We start from the raw sequence: 7,533 nt of genomic DNA, 5'->3' as shown, positions 1-7,533 counted from the left end.
ATGTTGAATGTCACTAACGTTGGCTTCCTTCCCCTTGTTAACGTTAGAGGCCACATTAACCAAGTTAACGTGGACTCTAACGTGGCCACTTATGATCATTGGCCAACGTTAGTGATAATGTTAAGTGTCACTAACGTTGGCTCAATGTCCTTTCTTCACGTTAGAGCTCACGTTAACTTAGTTAACGTGACTCTTAACGTGGGCAATGATGGCTTCGAGAGCGTTATTGGCAATCACTTTTCTCATTAACTTTGCAGGTTACCTCCCATTCCACGTTAGTGGCCACGTTAATTAGATTAACGTGACAGCTAAGTGGTTCTTCCTTGCTTCCTTTGGTCCTGAAATCAAGCAATAGAGTGCATCAAAGTTCTAGTCCAAGTCATGGGTAATGCAACATACAATTTGTCACTAAATTCATGCAAAATCCTCATGAAATCATGTAAAATGCACAATGTATGCTTGAATCAAGGTGTAAGTGAATATCTACCCAAAACTAGCTTATTTTCTAAGAAAATGCATGAAACTACCCTAAAAATAGTAAAGAAAAGGTCAGTGAAACTGGCCAAGATGCCCTGGCATCAGTATATCAATCTCACTTTGTCCCCTTTTGAGAATCCTTCAGTTGGTATGTTTTTGTTCTTTCACCCTTTTGGGACCCTTTTCTTACTCTTTTTTCCTTTCTTCACTTGTCCTTCTTTCTCTGCAGCAGGTTTTATGTTGGGGGTCTCCTTCTTAATAATCACCTATTCAATCCCTTCCTGCCTTTTCTTCTCAACCTTCACATGTTCCTTACCCTCTTTTTCTTCTCCACTCTTCATCTCTTGCTCTACACGTGAGCTGATGATCTCTTCATAGGGTTTTCCTTTCCACTGTAAATCTTCTTCTTCAATCCTCATGCAACTTTTCTCCTCAACAGTGTGCTGTACTTCTTGGAAGACATTCAAAGTGATATTCTCATCATTTACCCTTAAAGTCAATTCTCATTGTTCCACATCAATAATGGCCCTTGTTGTGACCAGGAAAGGTCTTCCTAATATCAGAGAGTCATTCCCCTCTTCTCCTAAGTCCAAAATTACAAAGTCTACTGGAAATATGAATTTCCCTACTCTGACCAAGAGATTTTCAATCACCCCTTGGGAATCACCAGGGATCTATCTACTAGTTTTAATGACATATGTGTAGGTTTCTGATGAATGAAATTTTGACGGTATAGAATTTCACAAATGAATTCTCGTTGCAAGTATAGTTTCTAAACCAACAATAATCCTTTTGTTCCAAGGGTTACCTAAAACTGTAGGTCGATCTCGGTCGAGATCTTCTATGTTGGTCGGAGCCGACGTGTCCGGCAGGTGTTCAGCGGCCGAAGCTGGTGTGTCCGACTTGTTGGACTTGGTGATGGTGCTTGATCCTTCGTCCCCGGAGGGTGGGGGGTACCTGCAAGGGACTCCGATGCTTAAGTTAGCAAGGGTATTATGCAGGTATTGAGTAGTATCAGAGTATGAGTTATACCTGGGTGCTCCAGTGTATTTATAATGGTGAGATGTGGCCTCCTGTGGATAAGATAAGTTAGTTATCTTATCTTATCTTTATCTTATCTCATAGTGAGGTCATCTTTAAGGGAACTGCCTTTATCTCTACGGGCTTGGGCTGCCCTTGGATTTGGGACATGTTCCTCTATTTGGGCCCTTTGTTTGGGCTTTTCTGTGACTTGTCCGAGCTCTTTGAGAAGAGGTCGGGTTGTCCTGACCTGAAGAGGTCGATCGCTTTGTCTGTAGAACATCCCGGGTCGGACAGCTCGATCCAGGGTATGAACAGTGCCCCTGCTTGAGCTCGGTCTTCTTTTTTGAAGCCGAGTCTTTGACTTTGGTCCTTCTTCAGTGAAGTCGAACTCAAGCATTTTGTCGATTCCTTTCTTTGTAGAGTCTTTTTTGAATGTAGAACGTTTTCCTCTAAAAGCACGCGCTTTTGTATTAGCGCTTTTTTGGGAACGCAAACGGTTTTAACATCCGCATTTAATTGGCATTAATTGCCCCATTCTCTCTTGGCTTTTATTTTGAATCTCTTAATCAAAAAACGGTTTCTCTTCTTCACTTTTTCTCCGTAACTCCTTCCTTTACTCTTTCATTTTCTGTTTCTTGCCCAGAGTTTGTAGTTTCTTCTTTGTGACGTCTGTTCTGCTACTGCGTTTTCAGAAGAGGGCTGTTTCCACATTTTTTCCTTCTGTCTTCGCATTCTTCCTCTTCGAGGGGGTGGCTTTGTTGCTTCTGCTTTTCAGCTTTCTTCGAGGTTTCCTTCTATTCTCCAGGTTAGTCTTATTTCGTGTTTCCTCGTTTATTTCTGATTTTGCGATAGGGTTTTCCTTTTGATCTTTCTTTTGGAGAAAGTTTGGATCTTTCTGTTTTTATTGTGCTTGACTTGTTGCATGCTCTGGTTTTTTCTCTTTTTCAGTGCGAATCTTTTGTTTGCTTGAATCTTTTTCATTTGCATGTTGCTGCCATTTCTGTTTGTGCCTTTGGCTAATGATTTTTGCTTGATTTTGAAAAGTTTGTGCTTTTGCTGTTTTTCCATTTTGGCCTTTTTTGGTGTTTTGACAAATTGTAGCATTAGTGCTGGTAAACTATAGAAGCAATGCTTTTCCTAATAAACTACAGAAGGGTGGACCTTTTGCGTTTTTTGCTTCCTTTGTTTTCTTTTCTGGATTTTATTTTGATGAGTGCCGAGATGTAGACTGTAGAAATGATTTGAAGACCTTTCTTGTTTACTGCCTCCAAGGGATGCTCCAAGACTTTTTATCTTGAGTCTTGGGGTTTTTCCCATTTTGGTTTATCCGCCCGTCGAGATGTTTTGACCCATGTCCGAGATGTTTTTAAGTAATCCACTCTTCTTTTCCTTTTGTAGGATTTAGTTGGCCTCATGTCTTTCCGAAATAACGTTGTAGAGATGCCTTCCCAGGTTCCTGCGGGTATGGCCGATTGGGTGGACTCCATGGTTCTCCTGTGTGCCTCGCTGGCTAATTCTGAGTTTTGTACTCAGCTTAGGCAGTTTCATAGTGTCTGTAGCAATTCTGGTGATGAGAAGAACTATGAACTTGTCCCTCCTTCTTCTGACGAGAGAGTCTGTTTTTCAACTCGGGTTGTTGATAGTCGCCCTTTCTTTTATGCTTATGACTTTTTCTTTGGTCAGCTGGGTATCACCCTTCCCTTTACTCAATTTGAAATCGACCTGTTATGGTCTTGTAATGTTGCCCCTTCTCAACTTCACCCCAACTCCTGGGGTTTCATAAAAATTTTCCAATTGTTGTGCAATGGCTTTGGTATTCCTGCTTCCCAATCTCTTTTCTTTTATTTGTTTGTCTTGACTAAGCCAGGAGTGGTAAAAAAGAAGGCGGCTTGGGTTTCCTTTCATTCCACCCAGGGAAAGAAAGTTTTTTCCATGTTTGACGAGTCATTCTGCGATTTTAAAAACTATTTTTTCAAGGTCCGAGCTGTTAAAGGAACTCGCCCCTTTTTTCTGGGTGAAAATGATGAGCCTGCCTTTCCCCTGGAATGGCAAAAAGATGTGAGGGTCTCCAGGTATTCTTGGGACATGTTGGATGAGGCTGAGCAGGCCTTTGTGACTGTTTTGGAAGAGCGCTGGGGTCAACCTCCCCATCTTGGTACAAAGAAATTTCCAACCAATCCTTCTCTTCTTCAAACTGAACTGGATATCTTGTGTTTTCTTTGCTATCTGTTTATGTTACTTGTAGCTGTATTTCCGACTTGTTCGATTTGTAGCTTGACTTCTGTTTTATTTGCAGAGGCAATGAAGAATAACGAATCTATGAAAGCTTTTAAGAGGGCGCAGAAGGCGACTGCTGCCAGGAATATTGCCGCTAAGGCGGCTGGGGAGGGATCCTCCCAAGTGCGCGAGAAGCCATCAGTGCCGAGTTCCCCCGGGGTGAGGAAGGTGATCCCAACACCTCGGGTCTGTTTGGTGGATCCTCATCCTACTTCTGCCGCTCCATCTGCTGCCCCTCCAAGTAAGAAGCAAAAGACAGTTGAGCCCTTCGATCTCAATGCCCCTGACTTCAATGCTATTGAGTTTATAGATCAACAAATTGGGCCCTACGGTACCCTCTCAATGGACGACGTGTCCATCCTCCATCATTTGGAATTTATGGCTCAGAATCACGTACAGATGGCGTATATGGCGGCCGCTATGCACCGGACTGCTCAAAGTCTCCCTCTTCATGCCACCAAGCCATTTATGGAGGAGGCAAAGCAGGAGTTTGACCGGATAAAGGGGCTGAAGGAGGAGCTTGAATTAAAGGTGACCAAGTTAGAGAAGGATCTAGAAAATGAGAAGGCGAGTTCTCTTTCACTGGCGGCTTCTTTGAGGTTGGTTGAGGACACAGCCCTGATGCATAAGGAGAGTTATGTTACGACTTATCGGGAGGTGATGCGCCTGAGGGAGGAGTTGAACAATGTTCGAGAGGATTATTCTGAGCTCCAAGGTCATCTCGTGGGTAGTGTGACTGTTGCTTATGAGAACTTGAAGGAGCAAGCTCGGGTCATTGCCCCCGAGGCCGATCTCACCCCTTTCAGCCTGGACAATGTTGTCAGGGATGGCAAGATTGTCCCTGATGACGATGGTGATGATGATGCTGATCCTCCTCCTGTGTCCTTTGCCAAAGTGTCGACTTCTTCTGCTCCTCCGGTTGCGCCTGATTCGGATTGCCAGGTTCTGAACCGGGAAGATGGAACTATAGATGCCGTTCCTATTCAGACTCGTCCTCCTTCTCCTTGTCCTGATGATGCCAAGAAGGTTCCTGAAGCTTGTTGATCTGTAGCTGGCCCGGCTTGTGGGCTTTTGAAACTTTTTTATTTAATTGCTGACACTTCTAGCAACTTTTATATTTTGAACAATAGCTTGCTGTCTTTTGATAGTAGGTTTTGGTGGCCTTTCACGGCCTTAAAAAAGTAGTTTTTTGACTTGGCCTTTTCTTCTATTTTCTGCTGATGTTGACATCTTGCAGCTCGACCTCCTCGGATTGTTTTATTGTTTGTAGCTTTGATCCTTTGAGGTTGTGACTCGGGGGTCCAACTTGTTTCTTGACGGGTCTTTTGCGCTGGTCCCTCTTTCTTGGATCTTTATCAGATCTCTTTCAGGGACTACTTTGGTAACTAGGAGTCCGACTTGGTTGTGTCGGTCTCCTTTAGGTTATTTTTCGTAGTCCTCTTTCTTGGATCTTTGTCAGATCTCTTTCAGGGAATACTTGTATAACTTTTCATTTTGGGCAGACTTTATTATGTCAGGCCCTTCTGAGTTAAAGTAATCCTCTTTAATAGGGTTGGCCAGACCTCTTTCCAGGGTTTACTTATAACTTGGGTTGACTTGGTTCGATTTCTTAACGTTCGACCAGTCCTTAAGTTATTATTTTAGCGATCCGTAAGACCTCGTCAGGTTCTTGTTTAGATCACTTTCGATAACTTCTTACATTATTCTGTGTTCATCTTTGCCGATTTGTAGAAAGTGGTTGTCATCTCTAGATCGTCCTTTGGGTGAATCGCGTTTTCACCTTTATCGGACGGTTGTCTTTTACCGTGATCGTGTAGTGAAATTTGTTTTTCACTTCCTGCCGATCTGTTGCTTTATAATCAGATGATGAATGCTTCAAATTAATGCATCTTGAAATCTTTGTAGAATATTTAAAATATATTTTATTTAAAGGAAAATGCAAATATATACATGTGGGAATTTTCTGGTCTAGGTCTCGACCTGGTGCCTCATTAAAAAACCTTTTCAGGAAAAAGAGTGCATCCATTTAGTGAGACCCTTTACCTTTTCTAACTGTAGTACCTTCGTAGGTTGCAGGCGTGCCACGATCGGGGAAGCTCTCGTCCATCAAGCTCGGACAGTCTGTAGTAGCCCTTTCCCAAGTACTTCTATGACTCGATAGGGTCCCTTCCAGTTTGCTGCCAGCTTCCCTTCTCCGGGTCGAGTTGTTCCAATATCATTCCGGATTAGGATGAGATCATTCTCTGTAAAACTTCTCGGTACTACCTTTTGATTATATCTGGAAGCCATTTGGCGCTTTAGAGCTTCTTCCCTGATCCGAGCTCTTTCCTGGATTTCGGGTAACAAGTCGAGCTCTTCTCTCTGAAGTTTTTGTCTCCTGGATTTGATGAATTTTTGTCTCCGTTGGTTTCCGGAGTATTTTTGAGTATTGTATCCGCATTTTTGTGCGGCGTTCTGTCTTCAAAACCTGAATCGTGGTCGTTGTCATGGTCATCCGCCATGTTGATGGGATGACTTCCAAGTTCCCCAACAACGGCGCCAATGTTCCGTGGGTTACCTGAAACTGTAGGTCAATCTCGGTCAAGATCTTCTATGTTGGTCGGAGCCGACATGTCCGGCAGGTGTTCAGCGGCCGGAGCTGGTGTGTCCGACTTGTTGGACTTGGTGATGGTGCTTGATCCTTCGTCCTCGGAAGGTGGGGAGTACCTGCAAGGGACTCCGATGCTTAAGTTAGCAAGGGTATTAAGCAGGTATTGAGTAGTATTAGAGTATGAGTTATACCCAGGTGCTCCAGTGTATTTATAATGGTGAGATGTGGCCTCCTGTGGATAAGATAAGTTAGTTATCTTATCTTATCTTTATCTTATCTCTTAGTGAGGTCATCTTTAAGGGAACCGCCTTTATCTCTACGGGCTTAGGCTGCCCATGGATTTGGGACATGTTCCTCTATTTGGGCCCTTTGTTTGGGCTTTCCTGTGACTTGTCCGAGCTCTTTGAGAAGAGGTCGGTTTGTCCTGACCTGAAGAGGTCGGTCGCTTTGTCTGTAGAACATCCCGGGTCGGACAGCTCGATCCAGGGTATGAACACCTTTCATACAAAAATTTGTTTGTCACAAGTAACAAACCCCTAAAATTAATAACTGAAATATTCAAAGCTCGGGTCATTCTCCCTAGGAATTGCAATAAAGTCTCTTGTTATTGGTTATGGAGTATGTTTTGGGGTTTTGATAAGAGACATGAAAGATAAATGGCAGGGAAGTAAACTAATGGCTAAAAAGGTCTTGGCAAAGGTTAGTGGTCAAAGATCTCTATCCTAATCACTAACCACAATATGAGAATTGGCAAGGATCAATTCCGTTAAATCATCCTCTAACTAGTAAAGGAAAGTCAAATGAGCTATATCAATCTTAGTCCATGAGTCCTAACTCTCCACCAATTCAATTGGTGAGAACTAGAGTCAATGGCTCCCAATCATCAATTACTTGGACATTAGTAACTCAAGAGTTCCTAAGTTACCTCTCCAAGCCAAGAGTATAAAATTCTACTCTAATATCCTTCCAAGCATTTCATCAAACACTTGGAAGGCATAAAAGGAAAAGCATAATAAAATTTCAAGGAAAGTAAATCTACACTACTCAATTGCAAGGAATTAAACAACAGCAAATCAAATGAACAATAAAAGAACATGAAAACATAAATTGCATTAAAGAAAAATTGAAGAACAAAAGTGCATTAACATAAAAGTAGAGAATTACAA

Source organism: Arachis stenosperma, chromosome 5 (assembly GCF_014773155.1).
Source record: "Arachis stenosperma cultivar V10309 chromosome 5, arast.V10309.gnm1.PFL2, whole genome shotgun sequence".
In the NCBI taxonomy this organism is placed as follows: Eukaryota; Viridiplantae; Streptophyta; class Magnoliopsida; order Fabales; family Fabaceae; genus Arachis; species Arachis stenosperma.
This window is presented reverse-complemented; position numbering follows the sequence as displayed.